The sequence below is a fragment of the Apium graveolens genome, chromosome 1, assembly GCF_009905375.1.
Source record: "Apium graveolens cultivar Ventura chromosome 1, ASM990537v1, whole genome shotgun sequence".
Classification (NCBI taxonomy): Eukaryota; Viridiplantae; Streptophyta; class Magnoliopsida; order Apiales; family Apiaceae; genus Apium; species Apium graveolens.
This window is the reverse complement of record NC_133647.1, coordinates 59,107,033-59,131,782: the sequence shown is the minus strand read 5'-3', so window position 1 is coordinate 59,131,782 and position 24,750 is coordinate 59,107,033.

Here is a 24,750-nt window from a genome sequence, read left to right as displayed (position 1 = left end):
TGTATCCAGCATGTTAGATTCCATAGGTTACTCTCTTAACTCTGCTAATTTAGGGGGTATTAGACGAAAAGGCCTTAGGAAAGAATGGAGTTTTCTTGGGGATGCCTTCATAAAGGTTTTCTCTGGGAAAATTAGTAATTTTGATGCCATAACTTCATCTCTTGTTAATATGTTCTATATGCTTGTTTCTGATAGGTACTTTAACTTTAGCAACTATGTGATGCTAGAATTAGGTACTAGATTAGGTAACAAAGCTAATAGACCTAATAACATCTATTATGCTAGATTCTTTATGTTATTGGCTAACCATGTTGCTGAAGGTTTAGTCATTATCAATGAGAATAATAAACTCAAGTGCTGGGCACAAGAGAAAAGAGTTCTTGCAGACTTATTGAGAATGGATCTCAACAGCAGTGTGCAATTGGTATATTTACCAATCATGAATGCACCCCAGGTAGGTGAGGTAATTGCTTCTACAACTCCTACTTCTTCCAACCCCTCTATTTCTTTATCTTCTAGTGTGGCCATGAAATCTGTGTCAATGCCCCAACAGATTTCTACCAAGGTCACCAAATCTAAACTTTCAAAATCCAAGACAAAGAAAACCACCTCTGTTGTTTCTCAAAAGACAACAGTTGTAACAACAACCATTAACCCTGAGGGAAGTGATCAGGGTGTGAGTGGTGAGGGGAGGGGTGAACATCAAAGAAACCCCCAGGATAAGGAAGGAGAGTTGAGTGCTTCCCAAGCTAGCCAAGCCCCAGTTTCTCAAAAAGCTGTGGTGGTTGAAAAGGTTTCTAGCACATCCCTAGTAGCATCCTCCCAAAAGGATGTTACTATTGAAAAGAGTTCCCAACCAGGAACACAGAACAAAAGAGGGAGGGACACTAAAGCCAAACACTCACCTACAAAAGCTTTTATTAGAAGAAAGAAGGCTAGAACCCAATCTTCTACACAGGGTGCACACACTGCACAGATACATCCATCTGTCTCTGTGCCTTCTCAAACTCAGTTTGATGTGACTCCAATAAATGTGGAGTCACAGCCCCATTCTCTCACAATAACTACACATCAATCACCAAATACTTCTTCACCATCTCTGGATGTGGATATGTTATTCCCATCAATTCCTGATTCTCCCTCTTTACAACTCAGGGAGGAGCCCCACTCAAATACAGGTGATCATCATCTTTTAGATGATTTGTTGGATCACCCGCAAATTCTTTCAGATATAATTGAAGGATCTGTATCAACACATATCAAATCAATCTATACAGATTCAACAGTTATATCACTTTCAATTTCATCTTCTTTTCCTTCTTCAACGGATATCACTCATCCGTTGACAAGTGGTTGCTCTTCAACGGATAAGCTTAACAGCAGTTATCCGTTGATAACAACAGTTTCAACTTCAACGGATATTCCACATCCGTTGATAGTCTCTACACAAATAACTGAAATGATTCCAAGTGTAGAAGACATGAATACTGTGCAATCACTTTTAGGATTGAGGGCAGGGAGTGAAAATTTGAGTGAGAGGCTGGGTTGCTCCCAGGCAAAAGGAGAGATTGAGAGCACAAAAATGCATGCTATTTCTTCCAGCATGGCAAAAGTCAGTGAGTGGAGTACCACCTTAGAAGGTGAAGGTGAGGGAGTGAGATGTGTGAGCCAGGGGGAGCCCCTGATGCAAGAACATAGAGAAAAAGAGAGAAAAGCAGGTACAGTTGATACAAGGGTGAAACCAGCCATTGCTCATGAGTCAATGATTGTGGATGATGCTGAAAAGGAAAGACAATTTCAGCAACATTACAAAGCTGTAATTGATAACATTTCCTTGGATGCTGACACTTTTACTCATCCTGTGACAGCCTATCAAATGTTGGCTGCTCAGGGCAATGAGGAGGCAGAAAGGACACTACATCTAGTGCACACAACAGAATCTCTTCAAAGGGATAAAGCTGCTATTTACAGGATGCCTTCTACAGCTGGTGAGCCATCTGAGGAATTTGGAGTAAATTCTGATGATGATGACTCTATTTCTTCTGATGGAAGCATGAACATAGGGGGAGATGAAGACCCTAGTTCCATTCCTAATCTACCTGAATGGGCCCTGACTAAGGAGCATAGAACAGGTGAATTCAATGTCCACTTGGTCAAACAGATCATCACTATTCAACAGGCCATTCAGAACACTTCAAATGCAAATATCAAGGCTATCCTCCAAGCTCACCTGGACTCACTGCATCTCATGAAGTTGCAGAAAGTAAAGCAAAATATGAGTCTAGATGATCTCAGGAAAGATATTGCTGACTTGAAATCCTTCACTTCAGAAAAATTGGATTCAGTCATGCCCTATGGTACTTTGCAGGACTTGGTTTCGAGATTGAAAAAGGAATCAGTTACTGAACAAAGGCTGGCCAAGTTGGAAGACAGAGTTCAAGGAATTGAAGACTCTGTGGCCACCCTTCTTCTCAACCAACAATCTCAAACCAATCTCCTAATGCAGCTGGCAAAAGCACAAGGCTTGACCCCTCTCCTTGATGATAACAAAAAGGGGGAGAATAAAAGGAAGGGGAAGGAGAGCCCTCTACAAAGATTCAGATATCTAAAGTGCTAGTTCCTGCCATCACTACCTCTCCAATCATTCAAATCAAGGGAAAACCTGATGGAATTGATTTGATTCAGCTAGCAGCAGCTGAAATACAAATGAAAGAACAATGGAGGAAAATTGATGAAAGGTTACAATTGGTGTTTGGTTCTACACAAAATAAATCAACATCTGTGAAATTTAGCACAAAGATTGAACCAATCAACATGGAGCTCAAGCCAGTAGGGAGAAATAAGGTTGGAGAGACTTCTTTCAAGAATTTAAAACCTATGGTTCTAAAGCCTAACACTAGATCCAGTATGGACTCCACAAAGAATCCCCTAGACTTTGCTCAGATAAAGGAAGTAGACTTTCCTCTTCCAAAACCTGATGGAGACAAAGTTCTAAGTGCAAGCATCATAAAGAAGAAGGAGACCAAGGACAAGGGTGAGAGAATGAACATGGCCTTTATCTATAGAGAGGGAAAGAGTATCTGTGTGATGCAAGGACATCCCAAATTTCTAAAGGCTAAAAGGGAAGAAACCAGAAGGTTGAAGAAAGAAGCTGTAAAACTCAAGGCTGACAAAAGAGCACAAGCAAAGCTTGAAAAACAGCTAAAGTCAAGCCAAGTTGAAGAAATGAAAGGAATTGAAGTCAGGGGTGAAGAAAAGATTGCTAACTTAGATGAGGTTCTTGGGAGCATATTTGGTGAAAATATGGAGGAAAGAGAGGAATGGCAGAAGGGAAACAGAAGAAAGGCCAAGGCACACAGAAGGAGTGAAGATAATCCTGAAGATACCAAATCTATATCTAAACCACTACCTTCCATACCTGAACCTTTTGTTGTTGATCCCTCTATAAATATCCATGGTGAACCAATCATTCCAAAAGAGGAACCTATTGATTGGGACAACATCACATTGCCTACCTTTGTAACCAATATACCACTACCAAAGAAACAGAAAAGAAAATCTAAATCTACACCTCCCCTAACCTCTAAGAAATTCACTCAAAAACAAAAACCTAACCCTAAGCCACCCATTTCTAAAGATGATTATGTTCACATCTGTGACATAAAAGAAGCTTCAGACATTAATCTCTATCTGGATGAGCTGGAGGAAGTAAGGGGAATAGCTGCCTACAGACAGCTACCAGAGAGATTAGTTTTCAGATATAAGGGAGCTGGGGAAAGAACATGGCCTCTCTACAGGATTCTAAATGAAGGCTACTCTACCTTGATCAGAGTCTTTTCAGCCATCAAAAAGGATTCTGGCTTTACCAGAACAGCCAAGACTGAAATTCTCAACAAGATTGCCAACATAAGGAAGACTTGGAGGGAACCAAATGCTTTGCCCAGAACCTTACTCATACAAGAAAGGGGAACTAAAATTCACAAATCACCTCATTGGTTGATGGAATTTAGAGATGACAAAGGAGTCAGAAGATTTTTCAGACTTGAAGACCAACTCAAGATTGCCAGCAATGAAACTCTCAAGGAAATGCAATCTAAGTTGGATATCAGTGATGAAGATGAAGCTGAATTCTTCAGACAACTCCAACTCCAAATTGAGGAAAATGACAAAGGGCTAGGAAAGAAAACCAGGGAACAAAGAAGAAAATGATGATTTGCTCAGGCTAGAGGAGCACCCTTGGAAATACTGTAAATCTTCAATTACCTCCTAGTACATACACTTTTGCAGCACTTTTTATATTTCTACTTAGTTTCAATTCAAATATTTGTTAAGTGTTTTGTTATCATCAAGTTAACCCTGAATTTATGCCTACAGTTCTTATAGACATAAATAGGGGGAGATTGTTAGGAATATATGTGCATTAGTTTGATGATATGTTTAACAAAACACTTAAGTAGAAATTTAGTGTCTGTAGCCTCAACGGATAAGACCACTTTGGCTATCCGTTGATGGTGTAGCTTTACTTAGAAATAAGTCTAGTATTGTAGCATATTTCAGTCTCTGTATTTAAAATTGTAATTCTTAGAAGTTGAGAGAAACTATGAGTCATGTTGACTACTAGATGATATGCAGATAGGAAGGCCAATTGTAAATATTTCATGCCTTGTAATTTTGTATAAATGAAGTGGTATCAACGGATGACTTAAAGACCTTCAACGGATGAGAAGCTAAGCTTCAACGGATGTCTCTAAAGCTTCAACGGATAACATCCTTCAACGGATGAGAGCATCAACGGATGAAAGCTTCAACGGATAACATCCTTCAACGGATGAAGTCATCAACGGATGAAAGCTTCAACGGATGTTCTGCTAATTAGCCGTTGATAAGTGGTAGTTGTACCTACAAACAGAGGCACGTGGGTTGACAGAGAAAACCTGAGATGTGGTAGCCGAATTTCAGGATCAACAGAAAAAGCAGCCGTTCTTCTTTAGTACAAAGTTGCAATAGTCAACAAAGTACTTGAGTGAACAGGAAAAGAAGCAAGTGAAGAACTTATTTTACTATTGTAATTTTATATTGTTTTTCACTTGTACACTTGGTAATATATATAAACCAAGAAGAAGCTAGTAATTAGAGAGAGATTTTTTCCAGAGCTGTTAAGAAATATCTTGAGAGAAAATTCATCTAGTTTGTACTAGGATGCAGCTGTGATCAACATTGTTGAACACAGATTTTCTAATATACCATCTCTGGTGGAACAACAAATCCACCAGAAAAGTTTTTAAAGTTTGTTGTGTTCTTTACATTTTGTGTTTGAATATATATCTGTCTGCATTAGCTCAAAGCAATTCATACACTTGTTCATCTAGAACACACTGCTTTAATAAACTTCTCAAAACTTGAAAAAGTTTTGAGATTTACATTCAACCCCCCCTTCTGTAAATCTCATTGTTAGTCCTCTAGGAATAACAATATAAATTTTGTATTAATATCCCACAAGCCCACCAATATAAAATAAATTTAATTGATCTTTTATCATTTGATTAAATTTAAGCACCGATTTAAGAAGTATTTTTCTCAATTATATTGCAGGTCTCCTACCGTAATAGTTAGACGTTAATATTTATACATGGTGCCCCCATTAAAATTTAATCCTAGGTCTGCCATTGTTAAAAACTTTTGAAAGGAATATGTCCTAAGTCCAATCATGTATGAGGATTTAGGAATAACTTTTATGTAATCTGTTTTGATTTCATTGATATTAATAAAAGACTTGTTTTATTTTTATTACGGGCTTTATCTATTTAAGTGTTTAAATAAGATATACCATAGTTTAGAGTAAAGCTTTTTATGGATTATGATGAGATCATAATAGTGAGACCTAAAAAGATGATAACTCTAAACTTAAATAGTTCCTGGTCATAGGATTACTAACTGGTAATTAATAATCCGCAAAGATCGGTACATACTATGTTTGCTTCATTATGAAGGATGTCTGTTCTCATAGACATTTGTGTGGTGACACTATAGCTAGTATGTAGGTGCTTATTATAGAATAAGTTCACTGAACATGACTCGCACAGCTGAACAACTGATGGAGTTCACTCACGTGTCAGCAATTGTTCACCTAGTGATAGTTGTACAAGTATCCTTAGACTTGAGGTCATCATAGTCATCTTGTGTACACTGAACTATGCTTTGGTTTAGTTCTTAGTCTCCAGGGACAATTATTAGGGCTCTTCTGGGTATAGGAATTTGTACACGAAGATAGTGTATGATCAATAAAGGATCTACCCCTTCCAGTGAAGGAAGCGAATGTTCAAGACTGATCCACTTATGCTAGTTCAGGAATCTCTGGCCAGAGTAAATGAAATTAGAAAGGAGTTTCTAATTTGCATAGAACTACGCATAGTAAATGGTAAGCAAGTGATTGAATTAGATAGGCTTGACACGAGATCCATGCCTTGTATTTAATCGGGACATTGTAGGGTAGAAGGAGTTTATTGTACGGTAACTATTCACTGACAGGTTCTTGGTATTCTAAGCAGTGAATTCATATTATCCGGATATTCGCGATATGTTGAGAAGCATCACTCACGATGTAGAATAAATGTGATTAATTAATTAATCATATTTAATAAATTAGAGAATTTATATAAATAATGATAAAATAGTTTTATTATTATTTATTTCTACTACCGGCTTAATATTGAACCTACAGGGTCACACCATAAAAAGAGAATGATTTAATGGTGGAGGAATTAATTAATAATGGCTAATAATTATTTATTTGTGAAATAAATAATTAATTGGCAAATTTAATAATTGGTTAAATGAGATTTAATTAATTATAAATTAATTAAGAAAAGTTCTTAATATTATTAATTAAAGGATTTAATTTTTGGAAATTAAATCAAGAGAGAGAATTATTTCTAAAGTGTTTAGAAAAAGGATTAATGATTAAAAGGGGTTTTAATTATTAATGAGAATAATAAATGGGATAATAATAATAATATTTATGGAAAAATTTCAGCTGAAAATTTTGCCTATAAATACACTATTATAGACCCAATTTTATTGGAACCCACATCAAACCCGAAAACCCAAAAAAGTTTGGAAAACCCAATTCTCTCCACCTCCTTCCTCCTCCTTAACATCGTTTTCTTGGTGGATACCGGTGGAGTGCTTCACACTTGAGGAGCAACTGCTAAGGATCTCTGATCGTTGTCTCCGAATTATTTTAAAAGGTTAGATTCGATCCCTCGAATTTTTATTCACGATTTATATGCTTTTATTTGGATTTTGTATGTGTAAAAGTATTTTTCCACGCCCCGCTGCGTTTAAAAATCCAACAATGGTATCAGAGCATAGGTTGTATGCATATAGATCTGTGGTAAAAATTTCAGAATTTTATGTGCTTGTATGAATTAATTATGATTTTTACAAGTTATATTATGGATTAATTTTATCTGATGAGAAATCGTTTCTCAGAATATTTTTGAATGTTTATCTGGGTTCTACAAGTGTTGTAGATCGTCTGGGTATTTTTTTTCATAATTTTAGGATGTATAGATTTTTTATTATGAATTTTTGAAGTTGTTACAATTAAATTCGTAATTAAATAAGTATATATATATTAATTGTTAGTATATATATATATTATCTATATACATCTGGTTGTACTGTCTGTGTTGTACTGCTGTGTGAAAAGAAGAAGCAGAAAGGACTGAGTTGTCAGGCACGACAACCGAGAAGGAAAAGTCGGCGGCAGTTGCAAAAGTTGAAAAAAAAAATAAAAAAAAATATATGGGTGTAACGCATTCCGGGAATGCGTTACACACCTGTGGTGCATTCACGGAATGCGTTACACCCTTTAATGGCTTAAAAGGGGTGTAACGCATCACTGGAATGCGTTACAGGGATTGTAACGCGTTCCTGAAATGCGTTACAACCCTCTGTTGATATTAAAATTGATTTTCTAGGAGTTTCGTAACTCCGTTTTGGGCGTGCAATATACCGTTGGATTCGTTTTTTCGAGACGGATCTAATGGTGTGATCAATTTTATTTTATATAAAAGTTTTGAACTTTTTATATTTCCATGAAGTGTTTTAAAGTTGTTTTTTACTGTTTTAATTGCTTTTAAATGCTTCATGTGATACATAGAGATGTATAATGCTTAGACTAATGTGCTAGATGATTTAACATGCCTACCTTGATGTTTATTCATATTGATATATGTGATATATGCTTAGTTTATCATGCGATGATAGATTTAGGTGAACTTAAATGAACATAAGGCGTTCGTTAGACAACCTAGTATAGTGAAATTGTTTCATAACCTTAATAATAATATTATGAATATAATCATGAGATTCTTGTGTTTATGAAACACGTAATTGAATATGAATTTTTGATATGAGATAAAGGATGATTCTGTCAACAACAAATTTCTATCTGTAAGAAAGGGTTATTAAGTGACGCCTCTTGACAATGCTCCACCCGATCTGGGAATCGTCTGATTATTGATTATTGATTTGAAATATTTAATTTAAAAGGAAGAATCTCTTTATAATATGATTATGATTATAACGTAATATAATCCCTCTAAAATTAAATAATATCAAGTAGTAATTGGCCAATGATACAACGGGCTTGTGTCGGTCATAGCCTTCCAACATGGTAGAAAGTAGTTCTTATTTTTGAATCATTGTCGTTTCGTGCCACAGCCGAGGGCTTTGATTTCGAAATAAGAAATACTTGTCTATTACATAGAGATGTGTACATTGAATAAGAATCTAAAGGTCGTTACGTGCCACAGCCGTGGGCCTTTGGGGACTGATTCAATTGTACGGAATGTTGGGTTTAGACTTGACTTAGAATATTGAGTTTGTCGTGCCACAGCCGTGACTTAATTATTCAAGAGGCTAAAGTTTGATTAGGGAATAACATAAGATGTAATTGATAAGAGTTGTCTGCCTATTGAACATTACATTAAGTTTCGTGCCACAGCCGGGGTTGTGTGATGGAATGTAGGATCCCTATTCCCACTAGCATTATGAATGCTTAATTTTTTTACGTAGAGGGTTGAATAAATTAGATAAACTAGTGGGAGCCACTTATGAATAAAGACCCGATTCATATAGTGTTTTGAAATGAAATCGAATATTTGCTAAGTGTTGTTATGTGTTTATGATTTACAGATTTACTTTGTACATTATGTCTTCTGCACTATCACTTAGGAGCATACTGGATGCTCACAAATTGACTGGTCCTAATTATGCTGACTGGCTTCGAAACTTGAGAATTGTTCTCAGGATTGAGAAGCTGGAATACGTGATTGACTCACCTAAGCCTACTGAACCTGCTAGTGATGCACATAATGATGAACATGTTGTGTATCGTAAGTGGATAGATGATGCAAATGTTGCTCAATGCATCATGCTAGCTTCCATGAACATTGAGCTACAGAAGCAACATGAGCATATGGATGCTCACACTATCCTCATGCATCTACAAGAGTTGTATGATGTGGCAGGGAGGACAGCTCGATATGAGATATCGAAGGAGCTGTTCGGTTGTAGGATGTCTGAGGGATCATCTGTGAATGACCATGTACTTAAGATGATCAATTTGATTGAACGTCTTGGACAACTTGGTTTTGCCATGGATGGGGAGCTGAGCCAAGACTTGGTCTTGCAATCGCTTCCGAGTTCATTCTCGCAGTTTGTTGTGAACTTTCACATGAATAAGTTGGATGTCAGCCTGCCTGAACTCCACAACTTGTTGAAGACTGCGGAATCGAATTTTTCCCCTAAGAAGAGTTCTGTTCTTCTAATTGGTGAAGGTTCCAATCCTAAGAAAAGGAAGAGGAACTCTTCCAAGAAGAAGAAAGTAGGTGAGAAAATGCCGGTTCCACCAAAAGCTGAAGACCCCAAGAGCAAAGTTGTTTGCTTTCACTGTAATAAGGTGGGGCACTGGAAGAGGAACTGCAAGGTTTACCTTGCAGAATTGAAGAAGAAGGGTAGTGAGACTACCGCTTCTAATTCAGGTATGTTCATAATAAAAGTGAATATGTCATTTCTACTTGGGTATTAGAAACCGCTTGTGGTTCTCATATCTGCAATTTGTTGCAGGGACCAAGGAGAAGTAGGACTTTTGAGGAAGAGGAGGTGATTCTACTGATGGAAATGGAGCAAGAGTTGCTGCTGAAGATGTAGAATCATTTCATTTACATATGCCTACGGGCAAGACTATTGTTTGAAATAATTGTTATTTTGTTCCCTCGATTGTGAGGAATATTATTCCCATGTTAGACTTGGATGGATTTTCATTTATTATTGAGAATAATGAATGTTCTATTCTTAGAAATGATATTCTTTATGGACGTGGTACTTTAAATAATGGTCTGTATATATGTGACATAATTTACTTCAGATTGAACAAACTAATAAAAAAAAAGGGATGATGAAAATCTCACTTTATAGTGGCACTGCAGTCTCCATTTAGTGGACATGGAGAGAGGGCTGCAGATTTGCTAGGAATGGTACACACAGATGTATGTGGACCAATGTCTAAGCAAGCCATGGGTGGATTTTCATACTTCATTACTTTCATAGATGATAGATCTGGATTCAGATATGTGTTTGATGAAACACAAGTCTGAGGCCTTTGAAAAGTTCAAAGAATATAAGTATGAAGTGGAGAAATAACCAAACATAGTATTATAACTCTTCGATTAGATCGAGGTGGTGAATACTTGAACAGAGAGTTTCTAGATTATCTCAAAGTAAATGGTATAGTCTCCCAGTGGACTCCTCCAGATTGGTATCTGAAAGGAGAAATCGAACTTTGTTAGACATAGTTCGGTCCATGATGAGCTATGCAAATCTTCCAGTATTCCTATGGGGTGATGCATTGGAAACCTCAGCATATTTACTGAATAAGGTGATTTCCAAAATCTGTTCCTCAAACTTCGTATGAGATATGAAAAGAAAGGAAACCGAGTCTTAAACACGTTAAGATTTGGGGATGTCCAGCTTATGTCAAGAAAGTTGACCCAGATAAGCTGGAATATCGATCCGGAAAATGTAGTTTTGTGGGATATCCTAAAGAGACTTTAGGGTATTACTTTTGCACCGATCATCGGGTGTTTGTCTCCAAACATGCTACCTTCTTGGAAAAGGAGTTTATCCTTGAAGGAAACAGTGGGAGCAAAATTGAACTTGATGAAGTTCAAGAAGCACAAACTACTACAGATCGAGTGGAAACACCTGTTCTGACTGAACAACCTTTTGTGGAACATCCCATTCATAGATCAGGGAGAGTGTCTCGCCAACCTGAGAGGTATTATGGCCTTGTCATTGAGAATGACAATGAGTTGTCGATCATTGATGATGATGACCCTGTAACCTATAATGAGGCTATGAGTAGTGTTGACTCAGAGAAATGGCATAGTGCCATGAAATCCAGAATGGAATCTATGTATACGGTATACGAAAGAATGATTGGAGCAGATGGCCAGGTGGAGACCTATAAGGCCAGGCTTGTGGCAAAAGGATTCAAACAAAGGCAATGGATTGACTTTGATGAAACTTTTTACCTGTAGCCCTGTTAAAATCAGTTCGGATTTTGCTTGCGATTGCTGCTTACTACGACTATGAGATCTGGCAATTAGCCGGATGGTTTTCTTTCCAAGAGAAATGAAAACCTAGTGTGTAAGCTACTGCGAACCATATGTGGTTTAAAGCAAGCTTCTCGAAAGATGGAACATTCGTTTTGATGAGACAATCAAAGAGTTTGATTTTATCAAAAACGCAGATGAACCATGCGTCTACAAAAGGGTTAGTGAGAGCGCGATACCATTTCTTATATTGTATTGAATTAGAGTTGACACACATAACAACATAGCAGACCCACTCACAAAGCTACTTTATGAAAGTCACTTTGATCGTCATAATGACAGGATGGGTATTAGATACCAGAGTGATTGGCTTTAGTACAAGTGGGAGATTGAAAGGAATATGTCCTAAGTCCAATCATGTATGAGGATTTAGGAATAACTTTTATGTAATCTGTTTTGATTTCATTGATATTAATAAAAGACTTGTTTTGTTTTTATTACGGGCTTTATCTATTTAAGTGTTTAAATAAGATATACCATAGTTTAGAGTAAAGCTTTTTATGGATTATGATGAGATCATAATAGTGAGACCTAAAAAGATGATAACTCTAAACTTAAATAGTTCCTGGTCATAGGATTACTAACTGGTAATTAATAATCCGCAAAGATCGGTACATACTATGCTTGCTTCATTATGAAGGATGTCTGTTCTCATAGACATTTGTGTGGTGACACTATAGCTAGTATGTAGGTGCTTATTATAGAATAAGTTCACTGAACATGACTCGCACAGCTGAACAACTGATGGAGTTCACTCACGTGTCAGCAGTTGTTCACCTAGTGATAGTTGTACAAGTATCCTTAGACTTGAGGTCATCATAGTCATCTTGTGTACACTGAACTATACTTTGGTTTAGTTCTTAGTCTCCAGGGACAATTATTAGGGTTCTTCTGGGTATAGGAATTTGTACACGAAGATAGTGTATGATCAATAAAGGATCTACCCCTTCCAGTGAGGAAGCGAATGTTCAAGGCTGATCCACTTATGCTAGTTCAGGAATCTCTGGCCAGAGTAAATAAAATTAGAAAGGAGTTTCTAATTTGCATAGAACTACGCATAGTAAATGGTAAGCAAGTGATTGAATTAGATAGGCTTGACACGAGATCCATGCCTTGTATTTAATCAGGACATTGTAGGGTAAAAAGAGTTTATTGTACGGTAACTATTCACTGACAGGTTCTTGGTATTCTAAGCAGTGAATTCATATTATCCGGATAGTCGCGATATGTTGAGAAGCATCACTCACGATGTAGAATAAATGTGATTAATTAATTAATCATATTTAATAAATTAGAGAATTTATATAAATAATGATAAAATAGTTTTATTATTATTTATTTCTACTACCGGCTTAATATTGAACCTACAGGGTCACACCATAAAAAGAGAATGATTTAATGGTGGAGGAATTAATTAATAATGGCTAATAATTATTTATTTGTGAAATAAATAATTAATTGGCAAATTTAATAATTGGTTAAATGAGATTTAATTGATTATAAATTAATTAAGAAAAGTTCTTAATATTATTAATTAAAGGATTTAATTTTTGGAAATTAAATCAAGAGAGAGAATTATTTCTAAAGTGTTTAGAAAAGGATTAATGATTAAAAGGGGTTTTAATTATTAATGAGAATAATAAATGGGATAATAATAATAATATTTATGGGAAAATTTCAGCTGAAAATTTTGCCTATAAATACACTATTATAGACCCTATTTTATTGGAACCCACATCAAACCCGAAAACCCAAAAATGTTTGGAAAACCCAATTCTCTCCACCTCCTTCCTCCTCCTTAACATCGTTTTCTTGGTGGATACCGGTGGAGTGCTTCACACTTGAGGAGCAACTGCTAAGGATCTCTGATCGTTGTCTCCGAATTATTTTAAAAGGTTAGATTCGATCCCTCGAATTTTTATTCACGATTTATATGCTTTTATTTGGATTTTGTATGTGTAAAAGTATTTTTCCACGCCCCGCTGCGTTTAAAAATCCAACAACTTTTTGGTGGATTGATCTTTCCACCATATATATATATGTGAATGAGAACTCTGTGATGCAAAAATGCACACAGCTGCTTACAAGTGTTTTTACAAAAGAACATAAAAATTCCTAACAGATGTTACTTTTTCTATTTCTCAGTTCAATCGATAATTCTTCTACTCGCTACACTTGGTTTATATATTACCAAGTTACACGTGAAAAAGACAAACAGATAAAATAAATATATAAGTCTATTCACATGTTCCTTCATTTCTCTATCCAGCATCTTTGTATTTTTCAAGTAAGCATGAAAAAAAGGAATTAGAATTAGCCAACCTATTTTACATATCTTTCTAGTAGTCAAGAAGAATTAGAATTCTCTACAACTTCTAAACTTCTAAGTTATTACAGTATACAGAAATGTGCTACAAAAACTTATTGAAATATAAGATACTCTATCAATGGATGAACAAGTATGGTTATCCTTTGATAGTTATAAAATCACTTAATTAAATCTAATGAGGTGTTTTGGTGAATGATCATCAAGCCTATAATATATTCCCAAAAATCTTCCCTAATATATGTCTACTAGAATTATAGGCATAAATTTAGGAGGACCTAATGATAACAAAACACCTTAATTAAAATAAATGATCAATAGTAGATAAAAATGATAAGTGCTGTATTTTATTGAAAATTGCACAAAAGAAAGTTCACAGAATTCTAACAAGCCATTTTCAAGGTGCTCCTCTAGATTGAGCAGATTAATCCCTTTTCATTGATTGTCTAGTCTTCTTTCTCAATTTCTCATTATTTTCTTCTATTTGGTGTTGGAGTTGTCTATAGAACTCAGATTCATCTTCATTATTGAGGTCCAGCATCTTCTGCATTTCCTTGAGTGTATCATTACTTGATATTTTCATCTGGTCTTTAAGTCTAAAGAATCTTCTGGTATTTCTTTCATTCTTGAACTCCATCAATCAATATGGTCTCAAATGCACTCTACTTCTAGTGTAAGGAATATATGAGATTCTTGATAGTGCATTTGGATCTCTCCTGCTTTGAATTATTTGTTGAATTTTGTTGAGTACCTCTGTTTTGGCCACCTTGGTGAAACCAAAATCTTTCTTCATTGCAGAGAATATTTTCACCAAGACACTGTAGCCTTCATTGAGAATCCTATGCAGAGGTCATGTGGTTTCCTTCCCACCCATGTACCTGGACACCAATCTTTCTGGGAGTCTGTTGTGGGCATTAATTTCTCTTACTTCATCTAGCTCATCTAGGTAAACGTTGATGTCTGAGACTCTTTTATGTCACTGATAAAGAGTTGATCTTCTTTGTTGACTATTGGTTTGGGTTTGGATAAAGCTTTAGATTGGGATAAGACATGCTTGACTTGCTTTCTTGCTGATTGCTTCTTTCTTTTTAATGTTGTTGGAATTGGAGTGTTTAGCTCAGGAATAGGTAAGATGTCCCAGTCTATTGGTTCATCCTTGGAAATGATTGGTTCACCATAAAAATTCACATCAGGATGGACCTTGAACTCAACTTGCTCCATTGTAGGCATAGTTGTTTGACTTGTAGTGGTAGACTGAATTATTTTAGCTTCCTCTTCTTCCTCATCTTCAGATAACTTCCTTTTTGCTCTAACCTTCCAATACCCTTTTCCTGATTTCTTTGTCTCTTGCTTCTCTATAGATGAGGTTTTCTCAGTTTCAATTGAAGTTACAGGCATTTTCAATTTTCTTTTCACTCCTTTAGTAGCCTGCTTCTTCCTTCTTTTCTGAGCTCCAAGTCTTCTATTTTCCTCATCTTTAGCTTATCCAAATTAAGGGTGCCCAGACATTACACAAATCATCTTGCTATATCTGTATATTCTTGCAATTCTTGATTTAAGCAAAGAGTCTTTGGTGTGCTCGAAACTTTCAATTGAAGATCCCATCAGTTTGTTTTCATCAGACTTGGGAGGAGAATAGTCAACGAACATTGGATGCTTTAATGATATAGTCACATTGGCTTGTTTAGGCTTCAGCACCACAAAGTTCTTGAACTCATTCTTTGTTGAGGTTTCACCCTTAGCACCTTTTCCCAGCTGCATTTCTTTTAGGGTAATTGGCTTCAATTGTGTGAAGTGTTTCACATATTTTACTTAAGTTGTAGTTGATCCAAAAACCTCTGAAATTATTTGATCTATCTTTTGTCTTTGTTCTTTCAGCTTTAGTTCAGATGCTACTATGTTGATCAAATCAATTCTTTCTAACATTGGTGGCTTTGTGAAGGTGATAGCTGGAACTATTACCTTAATGACTTGTACATGCACATTCTTTTCCCCCTTTTTATTATCATCAAGCAAGGCAGAGTTAGAAGTTTGAAAAGCCACCCGTTGTTGAAGAAGATGTGTTTGAGTTACTTGATTGACAAGTATCTTGGTAATTGAATTCTCCATGTTTGTCAGTCTTGAATCCAATGCCTCAACCTTTCTATTCAAGTCAGTTTCCTTCCTGAGTTTCTGGTGAATATCTCTCATTGTTGACTCAGAAAGTTTGTACTCCATTCTTTCATTGAGGTCCTTTTTAACTTGCTCAATAGTGTTCTTGATTTCATCTATATATTGACTTTTTTTAGAGTCTGAATTTTGTGCAGTTGCAGAGATTCAAGATGGGATTGTAGAAGACTTTTGGTACTGGCATTGGTGGTGTCTTGAATGACTGTTTGAGTTTGATGAATAATTTTGAACAGTGTGGATTTGAACTGATGATCACTGCAATCTTTTATGAACATCCAGGCTGGAGTGTTTGTAGATGAGCTAGGTTCAACATCTCCCCCTATGTTCATGTCGGTTCCATCAATATCTTCTTCATGAGAATCATCCCCAAAAGAATCACCAGAATCAAACTCAAAATCATCACTAGCTGTAGGTGGAAATGAGTTGATTGCATCATTTGCCCTTGACATATAGGCTGTAGTGTGTACCAAATTTAGATTCCTCTCTGCTTCCTCATTGCCCTATTCAGCTAAAATTTGATATGCTGGAACATGGTGAGTAAATGCCTCAACATCAAAAGATAAAGAATCTATAACAACTTGAAATTCTTGCTGAAATAGTTCTCTTTGTCTACCTCATTGACATCCCTTAACTCACTTATAATGGGTTCCTCCAACTGTTCTCTGTACCTTCTTTTCTCTCATGTCCTCTCTCTTTTTGCATCAAGGGCTCCCATTGGTTTCCCACCCCCATACCCTCACATTCACCTTCTAAGATGGGACTCCTCTCACTTTCTTTTTCCATAATGGTAGAAATAACATGCATATGTTCACTCTTTTCCTCTCTTTTTACCTGAGATCAACTCAGCCTCTCACTCAAATCACTCCCTTCCCTCAGTCCTAGAAGTTATTGTACAACTACTAAGTCGTCTACACTTGTCATAATTTTGGAAATATCAAGTTGTGTAGAGAATTTCAACAGATAAGATATATCCGTCGAAATAGCAGTTGTGAGTGTCAACGGATAATTGTTGTTAAGCTTAACCGTCGAGAGACAATCACTTATCAACGGATGAGGAATATTCGTCGAAGAGGTAGAAATGAAAGAGTTAGGAGTAGAAACTACAGTTGAGTCTGTGGTGATTGATTTGGGATTTGTATGCACAGACTTATCAGTAGTTTCAGAAAAAAAGGGAAAGTGAGCCAACAAATCATCAATAAGATGATGCTCACTTGCTTTAGAATTGGGCTCCTTCATGAGTTTCAAAGATGGAGAATCAGGAATTGATGTGTTTATCATATCCACATCCAGTGAGTTTGTGGGAGAATTGTGTGTGTGAGGTGTTTCAATTGTGAGAGAATTTGGTTGTGACTCCACATTTATTGGAGCCACATCAATCTGACTTTGAGATGGTGCATGAGCTGAGTCTTTGACTGCAATTGGCACAGTGTGCACTCTGTGACTCCCCCAACGGTTTTAACTTCTTCTTTCTGATATAGGTTTGAGTTTGAGTTTGGTCTGTGGTGTCCCTACCCCTCTTGTTCCGTGCTCTTGGAGAAGAGCTATTTTCAATAGGTGCATCCTTTTGGGAGGATTCAACTAGAAATGTGCTAATATCCTTGTTAAGCACCACAACCTGTTGGGAGACTGTGGTGTGGTTAGGATGGGATACACTATCCTCTCTCATCTTATCCTTAGGGCTTCTTTGATGTTCACCCTGTCCCCCACCTTTCTCACTACCCTTCACACTCCCCTCATGTGCTGTGGTAGTTTTTAAACCTAGTTTCTTTTGAGAGGAACTAGAGTGTGGTTTCTTTGATTTGGATTTTGAAGTTTTAGGTTTTGTGGCTTGGGCATACATATGTTTGGTCAGAGTCACAGATGTCATAGCTATAGTAGTAGTTAAAGAAACTTGAGGTTGGGAAGGGATTGAATTAGAAATATTTACCTCACTTAACTGAGGTGCCTCCATGATTCGCAAGTAGTTGAGAGGCACACCACTGTGGAGGCTGTTCCTGCTCAAGTCAGCAAGTACCCTCTTTTCTTGAACCCAACAAGCAAGCTTGTTGTTTGGGTTCTCAATCAAGATGTCTTTAGAGATATGATTTTCTAACATCATAATAAACCTAGCATAATATATATTCTTGGATCTTTTCTTGATATCTCCTAACTTATACCCAAATTCTATCATGACATAATTACTGAAATTAAAATATTTGTCATTTAGAAGCATATAAAGCATGTTAATCATTGTTGAAGTAACTGCATCAAAATTACTAATTTTACCAGAAAACACTTTTATGAATGAGTCACAGAGAAAGCTGCATTCTTTTCTAATGCCCATTTTCCTAATTCCACCTAAATTGGTAGAATGAAGAGAGTATCCCATAGACTTAAGCATGGTGCTCACATCTGTGTCTGTGAGTGGAATAAGAGTGTTATTTTCAGGTAAATGAAGACAAGTTTGAATTTCATCACAGTTGATACAGAAGTCATTACCTTTAAGTGAGAAGGTAATAGACTTGTCTTTGGAATTGAACACAGCCGTAGTCGAGATTTGCTCCACAACTTCACAGTAAATCACTGGAGACTCGAGCATGGCATACTTCAGTTTACAGTTGCTAATGAATTCCATCATTTCGTGGAAATCTTCAGAGTTAGAAACGCTCTTGTCCACTAGAGCTACAATTTTTTTCTTTTCATAGATACAACCAGATTGAGACATAACTTTGACTACTGATGCCATTTTTGATTAGTAAGCAGTTACAAAGAAAGAGGGTTTTGGAGATGAAGATAGTAAAATTGCTTTGAAAATGAATAGAAACGTCCATTTTTGGAAATTTTCATTGGATACTATATTGTAATTTGTAATTCTTATTTATCTATTTCTGAGAAAGTATAAAAGCTCCTTTCAACTTTTCATTTCACTTCAGAAATAGATAAATAAGAATTACAAATTACAATATAGTATCCAATGAAAATTTCCAAAAATGAACGTTTAAAAGTGAAATAAACTGTAAAAATTTTAAAGATTATCCATCGATATATACATACACACTGTAAGTAAATTCGACGGATAAGATATAGAATTAACGGCTATGATTAAAGCAAATCAACGGATATAGAATGTACCATTATCCGTTGAGGAATAAAGTACCCAGAAATATATTTGACTTTCAACGAATGCTGAAATTCAACGGATATACATTTTCAACAGATAATGAACATCCGTCGAGAGATTAATTTTGACTTGGCCAAAATTTCATCTTATTAGGAAAAATCAAATTTATTTCTGGCTGCATTACAAATTGCTTAGACATCAAAAAAACTTTAAGAATACATATCACTTACCAAACTAGAGAAAGTTGACTCATCAAGTGATTAGTAAAGATGTCTGGTGAAGTTCCATAATATCATTCATCACATTTTCTCAAATAAAATGGTACTTAACGTCAATATGCTTTGCGATGCTTCAATTCACGAGTTGCGACTTATTTTTTTTTCAATATGCGATATGTAAGCTGCCTTTGATCTCTTTGTTGCACAAAACAAAAGAGAGGCAGTGTACTTGTTATCTTCATTTACACAACAGCCGGGTCCCACTATGTGCATTTCCCGAACAAGAAACCTGCCAATTAATTGTGCATTTCTTTACACAAATAAATTCTGTTGATGCGTTTGGGCAGCCCGGGAGAACATACAAAACGCTGCCAGCTTTTCTGTTTTTGTACTGAATTTTCATTTCTTTTTTCTTTTTTTTTTGTTTGCATGAACAGGAAGTAATCCCGCAGCTGTGCACAAAACACAAATCGAAGCTGTACAAGCTGGTTGATTAATGTTTTGTTTTGTACAATTTGTACCCTCCTGTTGATTTCTGCGTGTACACCTCAGTTTTGATTTCAATTTAAATTTTTGGCTGGTTATTAAATAAAATAAATATTTGACATTTAAAATAAATAAATATATAAACTTTAAATTTATTTATTTATTTAAATAAAATTCAAACATTATTTTAATTTACCAAAATTAAATATTGATATTAAATTAGATAAATAAATATTTTGAGATTCATTTATTCATTTAATGAAAAATCAATTTTTAATTTATTTATTTTAAAATCAAATTATGATATAAAATTAAATAAATAAATGAGATCGTTTTCATTTATTCATTTAATAATAAATCCGTAATTGATTAAAAATAAATCACGTAAATCCTCGAGCTATACTCCTCTATATCTTCAGGCCTTCTAATCTCCGGGGTTTTGTACCTTAAAATATTTCCAGACTCCTCGACTACAAAAAACACTTAACAGTTTTCCTAAAATAATAATCCTTTTCCTTTCACGGATCATTGACGTCTCGTGCACGGGTCTGGTTCATAGACGACTAATTCCGCTCTCAGACCTTCGTATTATACCCGTATAGACCACTGTTAAGTCTTCTACCAAATATAAGCAACTACACTAGGAATCCTTGAGGTCTTTACACTGATTCTGATAACTGCTTTAAATGACTCCAACTTTATTCCTCCGATGCCTGAACATATTAATGAACTTCATACGGATCACTGTTGACGTCTTATTCACTACATCTATCAAGACCTTTTGTGCATATACCCAATCAAACAATCTGTACTGATCCTAGTGGAACATAGATTATTTCAAAGTCCTTGTTCTATGTTGAGTTATCCAAATCAGTATTGTTGAGATATACGTACATCTTTCAATCTTGCTCAACAATCTCCCCCTTTTATGTAATCTGTTTTAATTTCATTGATATTAATAAAAGATTTTTTTGGTTTTATTGCGGGATTTATCTATTTAAGTATTTAAATAAGATATACCATAGTTTAGAGTAAAGCTTTTTATGGATTATGATGAGATCATAATAATGAGACTTAAAAGATGATAACTCTGAACTTAAATATTTCCTGGTCGTAGGATTACTAACTGGTAATTAGTAATCCGCAAAGATCGGTACATACTATGCTTGCTTCATTATGAAGGATGTCTGTTCTCATAGACATTTATGTGGTGACACTATAGCTAGTATGTAGGTGCTTATTATAGAATAAGTTCACTGAACATGACTCACACAGCTGAACAACTGATGGAGTTCACTCACGTGTCAGCAGATGTTCACATAGTGATAGTTGTACAAGTATCCTTAGACTTGAGGTCATCATAGTCATCTTGTGTACACTGAACTATACTTTGGTTTAGTTCTTAGTCTCCAGGGACAATAATAAGGGCTCTACTTGGTGTAGGAATTTGTACACGAAGATAGTGTATGATTAATAAAGGATCTACCCCTTCCAGTGAAAGGAAGAGAATGTTCAATGCTGATCCACTTATGCTAGTTCAGGAATCTCTGGCCAGAGTGAATGAAATTAGAAAGGAGTTTCTAATTCACATTAATTAGAACTAAACATAGTGAATGAGAAAGCATATGATTAAATAAGATAGGCTTGACACGAGTTCCATGCCTTATATTTAATCATGACATTGCAGGGTAGAAGGAATTAATTGTACGGTAACTATTCACTGAATAGGTTCTTGGTATTTTAAGCAGTGAATTCGTATTATCCGGATAATCGCGATATGCTGAGAAGTATCCCTCACGATGTAGAATAAATATGATTAATTTATTAATAAATCATATTTAATGAATTAGAGAATTTATATAAATAATGATAAAATAGTTTTATTATTATTTATTTCTAATACCGGCTTAATATTGAACCTACAGGGTCACACCATAAAAGAGAATGATTTAATGGTGGAGGAATTAATTAATAATGGCTGGTATTTATTTATTTTTGAAATAAATAATTAATTAGAAAATTTAGTAATTGATTAAATGAGATTTAATTAATTATAAATTAATTAAGAAAAGTTCTTAATATTATTAATTAAGAATTTAATTTTTGGAAATTAAATCAAGTGAGAGAATTATTTTTCTAAAGTGTTTAGAAAAATGATTAATGATTAAAAGGTGTTTTAATTATTAGTTAATTGGTTAATAAGAATAATCAATTAAAGGGTTAATAATAATAATATTTTATGGGAAAATTTTCAGCTGAAATTTTTGCCTATAAATATACTATTATAAACCCTATTTGCCTCAACCCAAAATAAAAAAACCCTAATTCTAAAGAAGAAAAGAATGAGAGGCAACTAATTCTCTCAACCTCTTCCTCCCTCCATTATTTTAATCTCTTGGTGGATACCGGTGGAGTGTTTCACACTTGAGGAGCAGCTGCTAGGGATCTCTATTCATCGTTCTTGGATCGCTATTAAAGGTTAGTAATCGATCCCTCGATTTATTCACGATTTGTATGCGTTTATATGGATTTTATATCAAGAAAATGTTTTACATGCTTTTGTGATGTATAAAATCCTACACTTTTCACATCCATCTGATATACCTTGAAGTTTGAATCTGCTGCAAATGCTAAAAACATCGTGATGGCTTCAAGTCTAGCAACTGGTGCAAAGGTTTCATCGTAGTCAATCCCTTATTCTCGAGAATATCCCTTAGCAACCCGTCTCGCTTTGTTCCATGTTATAATTTCTATCTTCATCAAGCTTGTTTCCGAAAACCCATTTTGTGCCAATCAATGATTTGTCTTTAGGTGTGGGTACAAGCTTCCACACTTTCCATCGTTTGAACGGATTGAGTTCCTCTTGCATAGCAATCACCCAATAAGGATCCCCAAGAGCTTCATCTACTTTCTTTGGCTCTATTTGAGATAGTAACGCAGAATAAAAACATTCATTTATTGTAGCTCTCCTAGTCTTGACTCCACTGTCAGGATTACTAAGTATCAAGTTCTGAGGGTGATTTTTACTCCATACTCTTTGTCTTGGTAGACTATCCCATGATGACTCAGCATTTCCAGACTTGCGTTGTGTCTGACTACCGGATCCTTGTTCTTCTTCTTGATCTGCTCCCCCTGAGTTGTTTCCAGCTTGATCTACAGAATCTGAAGCTTGAGGATGTTGGATTTTTAAACGCAGCGGGGCGTGGAAAAACACTTTTACACATACAAAATCCAAATAAAAGCATATAAATCGTGAATAAAAATTCGAGGGATCGAATCTAACCTTTTAAAATTAATTCGGAGACAACGATCAGAGATCCTTAGCAGTTGCTCCTCAAGTGTGAAGCACTCCACCGGTATCCACCAAGAAAACGACTTTTAGGAGGAGGAGGAGGTGGAGAGAATTTGGTTTTCTAAAACTTTTGGGTTTCTGGGGTGGAATAAAATAGGGTCTATAATAGTGTATTTATAGGTAAAATTTTCAGCTGAAATTTTCCCATAAATATTATTATTATTATCCCATTTATTATTCTCATTAATAATTAAAACACCTTTTAATTATTAATCCTTTTTTTAAACACTTTAGAAATAATTCTCTCTCTTGATTTAATTTCCAAAAAATAAATCCTTAATTAATAATATTAAGAACTTTTCTTAATTAATTTATAATCAATTAAATCTCATTTAATCAATTATTAAATTTGCCAATTAATTATTTATTTCATAAATAAATAATTATTTAGCCATTATTAATTAATTCCTCCACCATTAAATCATTCTCTTTTTATGGTGTGACCCTGTAGGTTCAATATTAAGCCGGTAGTAGAAATAAATAATAATAAAACTATTTTATCATTATTTATATAAATTCTCTAATTTATTAAATATGATTAATTAATTAATCACATTTATTCTATATCGTGAGTGATGCTTCTCAACATATCGCGACTATCCGGATAATATGAATTCACTGCTTAGAATACCAAGAACCTGTCAGTGAATAGTTACCGTACAATAAACTCCTTCTACCCTACAATGTCCCGATTAAATATAAGGTATGGATCTCGTGTCAAGCCTATCTAATTCAATCACTTTGCTTACCATTTACTATGCGTAGTTCTATGCAAATTAGAAACTCCTTTCTAATTTCATTTACTCTGGCCAGAGATTCCTGAACTAGCATAAGTGGATCAGCCTTGAACATTCACCTCCTTCACTGGAAGGGGTAGATCCTCTATTGATCATACACTATCTTCGTGTACAAATTCCTATACCCAGAAGAGCCCTAATAATTTTCCCTGGAGACTAAGAACTAAACCAAAGCACAATTCAGTGTACACAAGATGACTATGATGACCTCAAGTCTAAGGATACTTGTACAACTATCACTAAGCGAACAACTGCTGACACGTGAGTGAACTTCATCAGTTGTTCAGCTGGGCGAGTCATGTTCAGTGAACTTATTCTATAATAAGCACCTACATACTAGCTATAGTGTCACCACACAAATGTCTATGAGAACAGACATCCTTCATAATGAAGCAAGCATAGTATGTACCGATCTTTGCGGATTATTAATTACCAGTTAGTAATCTTACGACCAGGAACTATTTAAGTTTAGAGTTATCATCTTTTTAGGTCTCACTATTATGATCTCATCATAATCCATAAAAAGCTTTACTCTAAACTATGGTATATCTTATTTAAACACTTAAATAGATAAAGCCCGTAATAAAAACAAAACAAGTCTTTATTTTAATATCAATGAAA